Source organism: Amblyomma americanum, chromosome 1 (assembly GCF_052857255.1).
Source record: "Amblyomma americanum isolate KBUSLIRL-KWMA chromosome 1, ASM5285725v1, whole genome shotgun sequence".
Lineage (NCBI taxonomy): Eukaryota > Metazoa > Arthropoda > Arachnida > Ixodida > Ixodidae > Amblyomma > Amblyomma americanum.
The window spans coordinates 286,038,297-286,054,938 of record NC_135497.1 but is presented as its reverse complement, the minus strand read 5'-3'; the positions used below and the strand labels follow the sequence as shown (position 1 = coordinate 286,054,938).

Below are 16,642 nucleotides of genomic sequence, written 5' to 3'. Positions count from 1 at the left end.
GCTGCCATCAACACACAGACCAAGTGATGCACAGCCTCCTCACTTAGCCAAGTGTCAAAAAAAGGAAACTTGTCAACCTGGTTCTTAGAAGTAAATTCAACCTGTAATCTTCAAGGCCAGCTGTCTCATCAAACTGGCATTACTTCTTTAATGACAAAAGCAATTCCTTTTACAAGCACACTTCCAAGTGCAAAATGAATAGTAAATTATGTTAATTACTGGCAAAAAAACTGTTCATGCCAACAAAAATGCTGAGCTAGACTCTGACTTTTGACCACGGATAATTGCCACATTACATCATCAAAAAAAGTGATTCATTCGCAAAAAAAAAAAAAACTTACTCTCAAATAAACACAGAAAAAAGTCTGCCGAATTTTTGAAAAATTACAGGATTGCACTTAAGTGTACTTAAGAGCAGAAATGTAAAAGCCTTTTCCTTTCCTCATTCTTCATCCATTTTTCATTTTTGCAATTTTTTATTTTTTAAATTTTGTAGTTTCTCTTTTCCATTTTTTATTTTATTTATTTTTTATTTGTTACATCACATGCTGCAACTTGTTTGTCCATGACCTTGACAACTGCATTAATTCAGCTACATTAATTACAATTTTTTGTTGTCAATCTAACCACAGCATATTTTTTTACACATTAAGTATTTTTTTTCACCAACACATTCCCACAAAATGACGCTACGAACAGAAACATTTAAATCATTGAATCAACTAAACAGAATTGGTCAATCTCACCGCTGCATATTACACACTCCCTAATGTATTACCCAACACCATTATACTTTTTTCACATTCATCCATATGGGGTGACATTTTCGTGCCGACAAATTTTGCTGACAGGTTTAGGTGACAGGACATAGCCACATAACGCTTTTGCATTAATAAAAACCGAAAAGTCCAACCCCTATAATGAACGAGGGTGGAGCTATACCATCAAAATGTGCATTAGAGCTACGGCACTGCACCTCAGATAAAACAAACGACGACCGCACCACTCGGTTATAACGAATGAGGAGGCACCGCAGACTCGTTCTCAAGGTCTAAAAACACAAGCTTCCCAACAGCACATGAACGAAAACTGTCTCCCAGCTGCAGTGTCCCCCGCCACAAGGAAAACGCCGACCTCCAGAAAAAAAAGAATGAAGCCGCCGGCATTGCAACTGCAGTTAAATGCCGGCCAAGCGCGCCCCGACAGGCTGCAAGTTCAATCTGCGTGAGAGAAGGGGGCAGCTTTGAAGGTGCAACTACTGCATAGCACCAGTGATCATTAAATGAGGATCTACCCTTTTTGCGGTGCTTCCATGTGCAGGCAGTGCTCAGCCTGTAGACAAAAGTTCTGCGTGTAAATGCTCTGCGGTTGCCTCGATCCTAACAACTTTATCGAGGGTCGAAGAGGTGGATGCCGACGTACTACCACTTGCAGTGAATGCCTCAAACAATGTTGCTATTATTGCCTTCCTAAAGCGGCTTTTTCGCAAAAAGATCTTTGCCAGGAGCACATGACAGTGTTGGAAGGCTTAGAAAGCAGCTTGATTTGGTCTGCTATGTGCACAACATACTTTTTAGATATAATCGTTACTAATGTCTTTTTTTTTCTTTTTGGTGAAACAAAGCATCCACTTTCTACAAACTTCGGATACAAGGAACGCAATTCGCGTGACTGTCAAGTTTGTTATAAGAGGACTTGACTATATTTGAGCCTCTCAAAAGATATAAATTCTTTGCATGTGCATTTAAAACGAAACGGGACGCAGTTGGATTCCATCAATCATCCATCCTTCTCATCACATATCGGGAGATGGAACCAGAGTCATGCCTCGGCACACTAGATATTAGCCTTAGCCTTTTGGCATCTGGCAAGGCTCTTGGTTGCTGAAATAGTATTTTGGTGCAGCCTTGGCGCAATTTCATCAAAAAGCACTAATTTGTAGCAGAATGTAACAGGTTTAATACAGTGGCGTACGTTGGCACAGCATTCCCACCCAGAGATGGGAAAATGCCCTCATTTTCACTTTTCCTCCCTCACCCTCACTTTAAAAAATTTTCTCGCCCTCCCTCCCTCACCCTCACTAACAGTCAATTTAAAACTCGAGTTATTTCTGTAGTCGGAAAATTCTGGACGACGTCATCGTTTTTGCCCCGTCTTTCGAAGACCACCTGCGTCGCCTCGAGGAAGTATTGCAGGCCATAACGTCATCAGGCTTTACTCTAAAAGCCGAAAAATGCCATTTTGCATAATAAGAGTTAAAGTTTTTAGGCCATGTCGTGAACTATTAGAGTCCTTCCAGATCCCGAGAAAACATCTGCCATTGCCAATTTTCCACCACCGCGTGATCAGATGGAAGTTCGTCGATTCCTCGGACTATGCGCGTATTACCGCCGCTTCGTGGAGAATTTAACATTGCCTCACCCCTTACTGATCTGACAAAGGCGCATGTGCCGTTCAGGTGGGAACCACCACAGCAGATGGCGTTTCAAGAGCTTCAACGCCGCCTGCAGTCACCCCCTGTGCTGGTGCACTTTGATGAACTTGCAGACACCAGGGTCCACACCGATGCAAGCAACGTTGGTTTGGGCGCTGTCCTAGTTCAAGTTCGGCGGGACCAAGCACGTGTCATCGCCTATGCGAGCCGTGCACTATCGAAGACAGAAGCCAATTACTCTGCCAGTGAAAAAGAATGCCTCGCCATCGTGTGGGCAGTTTCGAAGTTCAGACCATACCTTTATGGCCGCTCTTTCAAAGTAGTGACTGATCATCACGCACTAAGCTGGCTTACTAACCTCAAGGATCCCTCCGGGCGCCTCACACGATGGAGCCTTCGACTCCAAGAGTTCGATATCACCGTCATTTACAAATCCGGTCACACACACCCAGACGCCGACTGATTATCTCGTGCTCCCGTGCAAGCAGCTCCGGACGACGCTGCTGATGACGATGAAGTCTTCTTGAATGCAATACATGCCAACGATTTCGCCGAGCATCAACGCGCCGACCCCGACCTCTACGACATAATTCGTTATCTTGAAGGTACCAGCAGGAGAGTTCCTAAAGCCTTCAGGCGGGCTTTGTCGTCTCTCTGCATACGAAACGGTGTTCTCTTCAAGAAGAATTTTGGCGCGAACAGTAGGCAATACTTGCTGGTCGTCCCTGTGAACCTACGCGACGAAATTCTTCACGCCTGCCATGACGAACCAGCTTCCGGCCACCTTGATGTTACTAGAACACAAGCTAGGATTCAAGACAAGTACTACTGGCCTTGCCTGGGCCCTGACGTTGCGCATTACGTCCGCACTTGCCGGGATTGCCAACGCCGCAAATTTCCGCCCGTGAAGCCAGCCGGATTCCTCAAGCCAATTGAGCCACCTTCGCAAGTGTTTCAGCAAGTCGGCATGGACTTGCTCGGGCCCTTTCCTACATCAGACTCCGGAAAAAGGTGGATAATAGTAGCCACTGATTATCTCACACGTTATGCGGAGACAGCATCTCTTCAAAGTAGCACCGCCACCGAAGTAGCCCAGTTCTTTGTTACTCAAATCGTCTTACGTAATGGTGCTCCACAAGTTTTAATTACGGACAGAGGGGCTCCCTTTTCCTCTGAGCTCCTGCACCATATTCTAATTTTCAGTCACACCAGTCACCGTCAAACAATTTCTTATCATCCCCAAACTAACGGACTGACGGAACGTCTAAACAAGACGCTTGAGGACATGCTTTCAATGTACATGAACGTGGAACATAAAACCTGGGACGACGTCCTACCCTATGTCACGTTCGCATACAATACAGCCGTGCAGGAAACAACCAACATGACACCATTTGGCCTAGTTTATGGACGTCAGGTCGAGACAACACTTGATGCCATGCTGCCTCATGTCGACAATCATCCAAATGACGACGTTGCGTCTTTCTTACAACGTGCCAAAGCTGCCCGCCAACTCGCACGGGTTCGAATTCAGGACCAACAGGGCCAGGACGCACAACGCTACAACCTACGGAGGCGGCATGTAGAATAATACCCAGGTGACCTTGTCTGGGTTTGGTCTCCAATCCGCCGATGCGGACTCAGTGAAAAGCTCTTGCGCCGCTACTTCGGTCCTTACCAAATTGGGCGACGCCTTGGAGCCCTGAATTATGAAGTCGCCCCTCATGAGACTCCACAATCTTGGTGCCATCACCGGCCCGAGGTGGTCCACGTGGTTCGCCTGAAGCCCTACTACGCAAGGACACCACCCTAGCTCTTCTCGAGACCCCCTGCTTTCTTTTCAGCATCAGGTCGATGCTTTCAGAGGAGGGGGCTAATGACGCCAGCACTCGGGAAGACGAACGCGCCAAATAAAAAGAGAACGAAGTGTTGAGGAAGCGCTCTCATCCAGGGCTACGCCGCTACTGACTCTTGGTCGCTTAACGCTGTTGCTGACTCTACGCCAAAATGACAATATTACTAAGTAATAAACATATAAGACAAGCCCTAAAGGCACTATTGGATGAGAAGCTAGATGCTTATATTGTTGTGCGTGTACGTGTGTTGTTTGAGTTAATACATGAGACAAAACCGAGACAGGAGTTGAGCCCGAAAATATCACTCTGCCTTTATTTTTGGCATGCACTGAATGCATACATGTGCCCTGCAGGCACTTACAACATTTCATTGTTATCTATATGCACTACTAAAAGTATTTCGCCACTGCGTTTCGCTGGGCGTTCCTTCTTCATCTTTGTCCCAGGACGTGATTCACTCTCCCCCCCTCTCCACTCCCTCTTCCACTCGGTTTCGCTGGTGCACCGCGCCGCCCGCAGTTCTGCACGTGACCAACCACGTGGCGGCGCCGCCATGCTGTAGGCTCGAAACGCTGCCGCAATGTAGCTATCACTACAAAACCAGTGTGCGCGAAGAATATTTAGAAAACAATGCAGTAGCGTTTACCAGGAAGTGCTAAACACATAATAGACTCAGAACAAACAAATTTTGTAGGTCACCTAATTACCACAACCCGATGACATTTGACAGCAGTGGGTCTTCTGAATTTGACTGCTTCTAATCTCCCGTCATTTTGCGCGGTTTGCTGCATGCTCGTCTGATCGACGCTTTCACGTACACGGATGGAAGATCATGAAGACCACGCTTTCAAACTACAGCGTGACAGACCGGCAGCTTAACACGCACGAACGCGTGTATGTGACGAAGACGACATTACAAACACAGCTCAAGAGCTCAGGCAGGATGATAAGATTTGATCTCTCCCAACTGACTGTTCATCTGAGGAGAGTGCATGAACCGAGCGACTTCAAACCAGAGTGGCACTCCCTCTTGAGGTCCTCAGCCATACCTTGCTCTGTCTTTTAGAGCGTTAAGCTCTACTTCTCGCGTTTCGGGTCTCAGCGTTAAGCGTTATAACACCAACCGTAACCCAGTGGTTGCCATAGTAATTGAGGTGGTTACATAAAGGCATAAAATAATAATAGGCAGCAGCCTGATACCCGAGAACCACAAGTGAACAGGGGTGTGCGAATAGTATTTTTTCCAAACCGAATTCAACACGAGTAGTGTAGAGCTGCTACCAAATCGAATGCGGATGGTTTGGCTAAAAACCGAATCAAATACGAATCGAATAATGAGTTAGCCGAATCGAATAAATATTTCGAGAAATATTCCCTACTTGTGCGAATATTCAATGAGCAATGATGAAGAACAGTGACGCGCTGCCTTCGCAGTTATAGCCTATCTTTCAAAAGAAGCAACATTGATCTCAATCTGGGGGTTCACAACACAAAGTAAGTGTATTAACTTCGTCACTGACATGTTATGCGCATATAAAAAGTACCGTTTGCTCTTCTTAACAGAAAATAACAAACTAGCACCACATCTGAGTGCATGAGATGAGCGAGGGCTTATGTTTGAGACATGGCCTCCGAGGTGAGGCATTAAGGCTGGATTTGCTGAACCTGCCTGAGCCCTGCTGCATTGTCTAATCTCTGAGGCCATGTATGAGGATTACGAACACCACCACGCGAACTGACCACACCGTGGAGCTGAACCCTCCATCCCAAGCATACCGATGGGGGCAGCATGGTAATGCGGCGTATATGGTCCGTATTTGGAAAAGTCATGGAAGAAAAATACAGCTGGCCTTATTCGAACTTTGCGCCAATTATTCGAAAGTATTTGAAAACTTGGACATAATTCATTAGTTTCGAATAATTTTGAACATACACTATTTGATTCACTCGAATAATCGAAACAGAGGATATTAGATTCGGTATTCGAAATTTCCAAATATTCGCAAACCCCTCCAACTCAAAACTAAACTTTGTCAATCTGGCATATATATCCCGTTCGTCTTTTCCTTTCGTCTTCCCTCCCTCGCCCTCACCTCACCATGTCTTTCCTCCTTCCGCCTCGTCCTCACGAATTTTCATGCACCCACGCTCCCTCACCTCCCTGAGTGAAATCCTCATGAGGTGAGGGTGAGGACATCCTCATAAGGATGCCCATCTCTGTTGCCACCACTGCAAGCATGGACGTATGCTGTGCGATGATGTGCCACAAGTCTTAACTTCAGCGTCTTCCTTTCCTAAAACCTGCAAGTAACAAATTTATTTTGGTTATCAATGACGCCCTCAATGGGAAGCAGAAGAATATTTGAGATATCTACAATTATTCTGAACTACTACACTCCAAAAATAAGGCTTTCCGTGCAACCTTTTCCAAGAGCTCAAAAGGGAGCGCAAAAAACAAAAAACAAAATTAGACTTGCACTATGCGCATCTTCTTTGCCTGTCCAATGTACCTACATGGTGCATTCATGTCTGACGATGCAGGATATAAGTGCGACAAAGTACACAGAACGGAAGGTGCAAAAGCCTCGTTCTGAAAACCAGTGATTGCAATCACTGGCTGCTATCAGTGGAGAGGTGTAGACTGATTTTTAAAACTGTATGCTTAAGAACTCCGCTGTTATGTTTTTCCCGACACCACGAAAAAGAAAAAAAAATCGTACGAGCGCCGTAAAATGCATTAGCTTGGAAGCGCGCATGAAAAAAATGTACACCTTTGCCTCTTATTACATCGCGGTCGTAATCGTTCGCATGCACGATTTCCTAAAAACGCCCTACGATTGCTCTCCCTCTGCCTGGGCAGCTGTTGGAGGAAAAGGCAGCAGCAAAGAGGGCGGGCAGGCAGAGTGGGTGAAGCTTGAACATGCGTACACACTACTGCAATTTTCGCGGTCGTGCCGCTTTCATCCTATACAGTCCTCGTGTGTTAAAAACGCAGTTTCTAGGTTCTAAGCGACAGGATACATGAGAAATGTGGATGATGGAAACATGCCTTGGAGCCAGCCTGCACAACTCTCTCTCGTACAGTGTTGCCTGCGTGATGCAGTTTCTTTTTTGTGCCTTCTGTCATTCGCGCTCGCACCGTAGTGGTGATGGAACTGCAACAAACTTCATGCCACTTGTTGGAGTAGAGTCCTGCTTTGGCCGGTCTGCCGTCGCCTTTTTACGCGAGCGAAACGTAGGCTGTGAAAATGCTAGCACAGGGTAAAACACTGTCGCGAATCGACAATCACGATGTAGCTGCCAGGAACGCTTTCACCGCTGTGACGTAACAGCCGACTCTGTATTACATGGGCTTCCATGGAAGCTTGGACGGGACTGGCTCACGAAAAAGTAGCAGCCGGGAAAACGCCACACCGGGGAACTTAACAGCGGGGTTCTGTTGTTTATAAGGCCTAAATGGTAACTGATATAAGTAGGCGTGTTAAATATCTCGTGGGAAGTCAAGAGAACTAGATTGAGAGAAAGAAGTCCACAAATAACAAAAAATGTCATCTTTACCACAAACAGTGCTAGGTTAGAGAAATTACGCCTACGCAAGGCATGTAGCAGTATCCCAAGAGATTTCTGTGAAGTGCACCCTACAGCTATACTATTTCTTGATTGCAATTGGTTCATAGCTTTGACAGGAAACGGAGTGTCGACAGGCAAGTACTCTTGAAACAGAACAAAAGCAGAGCAGCAAGTGCTGCCGCTACCTAAGAACAAGAAAATCGCTTGCTTCACAAGTTGCCTAGTCAGTCTCCATGAAGCCACCATGCACAGCAACATAGCAAGCACAAGACCTCAGGGTCATTCAGACTACCTGAATAGTAAGATCACGCCTTGACAGGATGACATACAGAATGGTGGGTGGCGCACAGTATGATGGCATAAGCTGTTGTTACATATATCTAGGGGCTGGACTTTTCGGTGTTTATTTTTTGAAGAATCGGCGGACTTTTTTCAGTTTTTACTTTAGAATGATATTCGGTTTTTTTTCTTCGAATACTATTTTTGACGAATGAAATACTGACTTTTTTCTGTAATTTACTGCAGCAATTCTGCATGGTCGAAAGTCACTTAAAGTCTATCTTCATGCTATTGTCATCCTGACAATTTATTTACCAGTAATTAATGTTCAAAAGCCACTACTTGGAGCTGTGCTTCTAGAAGAAATTGCTATCGTCATTAAAAGAGTTACTCAAGTTAAAGCCGGAGGGCAAAAATGTATAAGTGGAAGCTTATTTTTAAGAACCAGGTTGACGTTATCATTGGGTCGTCACGTGGAGTTGAGTGCAAATGCGGAGGATCACGCGAACTGCGAGCTGATGGCAGTGATGAAAATGCCACTCAATCGTTGTGGTAGCCAGAACATACTTTTTTGTGATGCCCATGCGCGGTTACGTGTTAATGTCCTGCAGTTGAACAAGCTCAACCGACTAAATGCGCTAAGCAGGTGAAAACAATTTAACAGTGCTTAAACAGAAGGAGGCGAGTAGGTGGTGCTTCCCAGCCTGTAGAGGAGTCTAAGGTAGCGGAGCAATACTTCAAAGCGCCAACTGCTCTGCTCAACCAATGATACTACCATCGCATCATGCCCCTTGCTTCCCGACTTGGTAGGTAAAGTTTCATATTGACTGAGTGCAACTCGTATTCAACAGCCATATAGCTGTGCCTTGCATGCCAAGAATACTGACCTTATTTGGCTAAAACCGAATTTCGAAAAATGAATTCGGTGTACTTTTAGTTTTTTTTTCGGTTCAAACCGAAATGTCCAACCCCTACATAAATCGTAACAAAGCATGTCAGCAGGTTAGACAGTTCAGTTCTCGTTTGCTTTCGCCACATCCCAGAAAAAGCGGAAAATCCTAAATTTTAAAACGTCACATTCGTCATGTTGTATAGGATAATGAATTCAGGAATATATGGGACTAAATTTGCAATTTTCTCAACAGCGTCATCTTTTTCAACACACACAAAAAAAGAGAGCTGGTAAAGTTGAAAGGAACCTCTAGTTTCCTTTTAGTGCCCGTCGAGCTCTTTAGAAAGAAGCTAACATGACACACTGGGAGGTGAAGTCTCATTAAGAATTTGGGAAGAAATTCAGTTTCAGTTGTAGGTATATAATGTGTGTCAATACTTTACACACTTGCTCAATAATGGAGTACATACCTTTCTTACCCCATTTCTTCTTATATACCTGCAACAAAATTAAGCATGTGAAGTGAAGCACCATAATCAATCAGTCTGGCGTAACATGCGATTAATCGGCTGTTTATTTATCAGTACCGCTTTGAAATGCCCACTATGACAACAGGCAACGACAACTTCTCAGGCTCTTTTCAGCAAAACTCAATACGAATGAAGTGGGAGCATAAGTGACTGGAGCATGTCTATAACATAACCTCATGTTACATGGGGAATGCTATAGGTTTGTACACTAACTCAGGAGTGCACTCATTTCGTCTCAATCAAACTCATGTATATAAGTGTGAGTGAGTGGATATGAGTGAGAGTGGCCATGAGTGCGTGCTGTTATAAGTGTGACAAGATGAGCATAAGTGAATGGAGATGAGTGTGAGTGGATGTGAGTGGCGAGTAGTTGTGGGTGAATGTGAGTGGATATGAGTGATAGGTGGACATGACACCATAGTTTTCCGCTTGTGTTTCATGATGACGATATCTGTTTAGATTTATTTATGCTGATAGCGGAGGGGTGTCTTTGGACAATCGAAGCAGAGGACTGCGCTCGCTTGAGAATGGCAGCCATTCGTTCCTGTGTGGCTCAATAGTTTAGCACTAGCATGGGCGCAAGTCCTTTGCAGGTGAAATGAGCTACTACGGGTTGTGTTGGTATGCAGTGTAAGCACCTCCTATACCCACATAAATGTGCACATAGGCTCCGAATGCACAGGCCACAAGCGAAGATACTGCACCGGTTTCTCAAGTGCCCTTCAGCACAGATTAAGTGCAGTGCACACAACGTACTGCATGGCCGGCGTGTCCACAGATCGGTTACGCACATCTGCTCTCCCTAGACGAAGCCAGCCCTGGCCTCAACTAATACATTTACATGACTGTAAGTCAACCCATTTTTAAATTTGAAAATCCAAATGGGGGGGGGGGGTTGACTTGCAATCGAAACCAAAGCGCGATACCTTAATTAATGGCGAGACAAACAAGATATCAGGGATGGTACAGTGTGGTTGCAATTTTATGTTTGCTCCGCCCAGTAGCATTTAGCTACTCTGAAAGCTTGTTTGGAAGAATTTTTCTTTTTTTACTTTTAATTGTGCACTCGGTGCTCATGACAGTGTCAATAGTTGATGATAGGGCCGCTGTTCCAATCGCGGTGGCACCGCCACTTACAATGGCAGTGCTTCCAGGGAGTGTCCTTAGATGAAGAGAAGACGCCACTCGTGCATGGTTTCTCTTTGGCTCTGTTCGATGCGTAGGACTTGACTGCCGGATCAGTTTTACCAGTGATTAATGTAGTGCTTCATCAATCGTCATTTGTGCTCCGGGGCCGGTAAGCATTTGGCACTCGTTCATGGCTACATTCAAGAGGGCTGTCATTCTTAAAGGGACACAGAGGAGAACTCTATCAATTTTTTTGTTAGCAAAATCTGATAGTTCGGCATTTCATGACTTTGTTGCCGCTTGTCCGGGCGCGAAATATGCATTTATTTCATAGAAATTTGGATTCGAAGTTGAAAAAGTTTTTCCCGGCGCCCTGATTCAAACTCAGGGAACTGTTATGACGTCACGGCAACTCTTATGACGTCACAGAACGGAGTGACGTGAAACGTGACATAAACGCAGACTGCGTGATTTCTGACGGCTAGCGGTGCGTTGCGCAACCTTCTTTTGCCAGCCTCAGAGATTCGTGACTTCCATGTAGGGAGGAAAATTCCTCCAAGGTGGCGCCTCTTGTCCAAGGAAGGCATCACGTTTGTACTTGCGAGATTGGCCTGTGGCGGCGATACCTGTATTTTGGTTCTTGCTAATTTCTACCTTACAAGAGCTTTGTTTTCAGTAAGAGCGGTATTCTATCGATACAAGCCAACTTCAATTTCTCCTCAGTGTCACTTTAATGCCAAAGAAATGAACAACTGCAAGCCGGGCCACAAGTTTGACATTTCAGAATGGGCGGTGCAAGTGTGGCGACTGAAGCGAGGCCAAATTTTCAGCTGTTCCACGTGATGTCAGGTGTGGTTGTATGCGAAATGTGGGATTTCACTAGACAGCAACGTTAGAACGACATGGTGTGGGACCACAACAGCAATGACGACGGCAGCACTAGCGAGGATGACAACGTAAGTGTGGATGAGTAGTCCTGTGACGAATACATTTGCAATTCAAAATGTGCCACCAGGCACACCCTCTCTTTTCTTTCCTGACATGTGATGTGGGGGGGGGGGTCAACTTAGATTTGAGTTGACTTATAATTGCGTATATATGGAGTTAAGTTGCCGGGCTAATGCTCAGGGACCGATCGCGCGCGCACCCCGCAGCCGGCAGCTTGGCCCCCTTGGTTTTGGGTGTGTTGGCTGTTTTTCAGAGCTCCTCGAGAAACCGCCATCGAGGCGCCGCCGAAATGGGTTTGTTTGGAGACAAACGCGGCAGATGGCGGCAACGACGGTTAACCGGCAGTGAGGAGGCCTGTCCTTGTAAAGTCGCACTCGGGCCGCAAGACGCAGCCGACGCGCGGACCCCTGGGGTTTCGAGAGGGGGTCGCGTGTAAATTTATTGCTTTCAACGGCGAACCGGCCGCGGGACGGGTCGGACGCCTCGGAGCAGGCAGCAGAAGTGGGGAGCGCGACCAGGGCAGTGTGCGTGGTTCGGACTGGGTGTTCGGTTTCCCTGAGCTTCCACTGGCGTGTTTAGGAATTTTGTTTCTCTGTGCTGTAACCAAGCGGAAATGCGCAACGTCTTCGTGGAATTCGCGCGGTGCCCGTGCGACAACAACAACGTGAGCACCGGCGTGCTATTGGCTCCTTCAGTTTGAACGAAATTCTCCTGATTGGCTCTGAGAAGCGCATTTCCTATTGGTTACAAAAAGGGTCCCCAGAATGCTGGGCGAAGGGATTTAAGGGCGAGTTTTTGGCGCGAACGGGGAGACTGGAGATCGGAAGGCAGGTCGCCTGTGAGCGCCCGTACAATAAAGAGCTGGTGTCCCGAAGAAGTTGTCCAGTCTGTTCCGCAACGTGTCGCCGGATCACCGAACCATCAGAAGACTTCAAGTCAACACCATCGATCTGTCGGTCACCAACATCGATCGATCATTCACCCATCATCAAAATTAACTGGCGCAGTCGACAGGATGATTCCGGCGGCTTTCTGCGGAGCGCACACGGACACGGGCACTATGGGGCACCAGCGGAGGGCGACACCCTGGTGAGAGGCCCCGCCGCTGCGGCTGATCATCGCGAGAAGTGGGCGCCGTTGCGGAGGAAGCAAGCGAGCTCCTGGTGACGGGCCTCGGAGGCTGGTGGGAGCGAAGAGAGGCGACATCCTGGTGCGAAGTCTCTGGAGCTGTTGGAGTCGAAGAGGGGACGGCAGCTGAGGAGTCTTGGACAAAGGCTGGAGCAAATCTGCGGAGCAACGAGGAGGTAACGGGAGGCCTTCGAGGAAGAGAGCGCTGCAGCTGCGGGAAAGGACGAGGCGGCATCCGACTGAGAGGTTCGGAGAGGTCGCAGGAGCCATGGGCAGCGACACGACGGCAGAGTGAGTCCCCTTCCCATTTGCTTGCCTCCGTAGCGCTCGAGCCGCAGGGTTAGGCAGCAACGGGTGTGATGGCCGCATTCAGGTGTTCGAGTGGGCAATGCGCCAGGCGCGCCTTATGGTCCAGGCTGAACGATGTCAGCCTGGAATCCCTCGAGCGCGAACTGGCGATAGCAGAAAAAGAGTACAGGGAGATGAAAGAATTTCTCCAGAAAGAGCGAAGTGCGCAGCAGGAGGCGGTACCGCTAGAGCGAGCTCAGAGCCGATCGCCCCCTCCGAATAGAGGAGATGGCAACGAATCGCAAAGCAGTGTAATAGAGGAGCTGGTTAGTTGCTGCAGCTTGAAGCCGGTAGGGATCGAAAGCGCTTCGAGCGAAGCGCATGTCCCGGCAAACAATGTAGAGATCGCTGCCGCATTCATGTGTTCGAGTGGGCATTATTCCAGGCGCGCCCTATGGCCCGGGCGAGGTAGTTACCACGAAAATAAGCTGGACAATGTCAGCCTGGAATCTCTCGAACGCAAACTAGCGATAGCCGAACAAGAGTACAGGGAGATGAAAGAATCTCTCCAGAAAGAGCGAAGTGCGCAGCAGGAGCTGGTACCGCTAGAGCGAGCTCAGAGCCGATCACCCCCTCGGGGTAGAGGAGATGGCAACGAATCTCTGAGCAGTGTAACGGAGGAGCTGGGTGGTTGGTGCAGCTTGAAGCCGGTAGGTATTGAGAGTGCTTCGAGCGAAGCGCAAGTCCCGGCAAACAATGTAGAGATCGCTGGCGCTGAGTTGCCGGATGTTGCGCAGTCAGCAAATCAGGATGAAAGAGAGCAGCAGTCCCTACCTGCTGGCTTGGAGATGAGTCCCGTCGACGGGAATGCCAACAATGAGACCGTCGATAAAACCAATCCAGTGGGCGATGCACGCGAGGGCACGACGGATATTTGCGCGCAACCTCATGAGCATGAGGAGAAGGGCGGCTCGCCAGGCGCAGGTGTCCAGTGTGAACTTTCTTTGCGCATCGATGTGGAAGCGGTGCGTCAGGGGTATTTCACCAATGGCGCGGTTGAAACATCGAGCTCAGTGGTAGCGGCGTCGCTTGAGGAGCAGGTGTCGCAGCTGACTGGAGCTGATTCTGAGACAGCGACACGGGCAGAAGCAATGCTATAGTGCAGAGATTGCCATACGGCAGATCAGCTGGCGTGGACAGTGTCTGCGTCCTTTACCGCGAACAGAGCACGGAAACACGTCGAAAGTTTGCGACGCACACCAAATCACGGCACGATTTTGGCGTGCCTTTGCCTATGCAGCTCGAGGGACTGGCGTCCAGCGTAAAGACGCTACAGCAGTTGAGCACGCAAAGCATGAAGGCCTCAGAAAACATGGCTGTGTTCATCGTGAAGGCGCGAGGCCTGAGTGCGCTGACCGCCAACGAGGGTCGTAAGTTAGATAGACAGCAGCGCAAACAGAATGTCACTGCGCGGACCGCCTGTGCCGCACCGATATTCGGTCGTAGACGGCAAGTGCAAGTGTTCGACCCGGGAGGACGCCGCTGAATCGTAGGCTGCGTTGGCCATGCCCACTCCACCTTTAACCGCCTCGCCATGTCGCAACACGGAGCCATGCGCTAGATATGCAACGCAACTAGCTTCGGTAGCAGGTTTCGAGATGAAACAAAAGGCTCGAGTAAGCGCGGATGCAGTAGGTGGGTGTGGGGGATCTAGAGTTGAAGGACTCAGTGTTCAGGGACTACAGACATGGACATGACCGAATGTTCCTGTGCGGCAGTTATGCCGATTTTACCTTGTGTGCTTCAGTGATTACAGACAGTGTGGTATAAACTGCTCGGAATTGTCTTTGTTTGCATATTACAGATGTTTGGGTGCCCCGAGGACGATGTGCTGTCTTAGTTACAAGTTTGAGAGTATTTGTCATTAGCACTGGCATAAGCATTGTTATTAGCATTGTCCTCGTGAAGGGTGTGAGCGTGCACGAAGAGTCGAGTCTGTCATTAAGACGCGAGTTTTTCTTGTTAGATGTGGTAGCTGCGTGTATTTTCGGTGTGCTTTTGCGCATGTCTTGTTTTGTACTTCCCTTCGCATTTTTTTTTCATTGTTCTAACATGCTTAGTGTTGTGCGTACAGCGAGTGTACGCACAACATTCTCGGTAAGGAGGAGTTAAGTTGCCGGGCTATTGCTCAGGGACCGATCGCGCGCGCACCCCGAAGCCGGCAGCTTGGCCCCCTTGGTTTTGGGTGTGTTGGCTGTTTCTCAGAGCTCCTCGAGAAGCCGCCATCCAGGCGCCGCCGAAATGGGTTTGTTTTGAGACAAACGCGGCAGATGGCGGCAACGGCGGTTAACCGGCAGTGAGGAGGCCCGTCCTTGTAAAGTCGCACTCGGGCCGCAAGACGCGGCCGACGCGCGGACCCCTGGCGTTTCGAGAGGGGGTTGCGTGTAAATTTATTGCTTTCAATGGCGAACCGGCCGCGGGACGGGTCAGACGCCTCGAAGCAGGCAGCAGAAGTGGGGAGCGCGACCAGGGTAGTGTGCGTGGTTCGGACTGGGTGTTCGGTTTCTCTGAGCTTCCGCGCTGGCGTTTTTAGTGATTTTGTGTCTCTCTGCTGTAACCAAGCGGAAATGCGCAACGTCTTCGTGGAATTCGCGCGGTGCCCGCGCGACAACAACAACGTGAGCACCGGTGTGCTATTGGCTCCTTCAGTTTGAACGAAATTCTCCTAATTGGCTCTGAGAAACGCATTTCCTATTGGTTACAAAAAGCGACCCCAGAATGCTGGGCGAAGGGATTTAAGGGCGAGTTTTTGGCGCGAACGGGGAGATTGGAGATCGGAGGGCAGGTCGCCTGTGAGCGCCCGTACAATAAAGAGCTGGTGTCCCGAAGAAGTTGTCCAGTCTGTTCCGCAACGTGTCGCCGGATCACCGATTCATCAGAAGACTTCAAGATCAACACCATCGATCTGTCGGTCACCAACATCGATCGATCAGTCACCCAACATCAAAATTAACTTACGGTATGCTCTAAAATAAGCCCAAGACACCACTGTAAAGGGATTGATAATAGCTACTGCCCCTTGCATTCCAGCACGGTCCATGAAATGCTGAAATGGCCCATTCCAGCCGTTTCCCTTTTCGTGGAGGAATGCACTCGGATCTTTTCAGAAACACTCGATTTCCCAAGCCACTAAAGGTATTCATAGTCGCCATGTGTGCCTAATGTGTTCATGCAGACTGGCGGACATGTCTCCGTCAAGGCAAACTCATTACTGGTACTTAGACATCGTCCAAAACCACTGTCAAGACAAAGGTACTTATAGTGGGATAAAAAACTCAAGAACACAGCAGCGAATTGCCCTCATCGATCAATTCTCTCGATGTCGCGGTTAATCTAATAGCATGAAGTCACATGTGACTGGCAGGTGCCTTCATGAAAAGGGATTAACTGCGACACCATGACAACGGGTCAACGACATTAGCTTGAGGGCCATGTTTGTGAAGTATTTGCTGCTGCGTTCTTGAGTTGTCGAAAGCCTTGTCGTGCCGCAGACATGCAGTGCGCTCGTTAATCTATGCACAACTCCGCA

General features: G+C 48.2%; 1 pseudogene; it reads right to left on the bottom strand.

Annotated features, from left to right (window-relative positions):
* Nucleotides 1-12,752: 12,752 nt before the first annotated feature.
* The window catches only part of LOC144118700 (neuroguidin-like), a 30,283-nt pseudogene continuing 26,393 nt past the window's right edge, over nt 12,753-16,642 (bottom strand).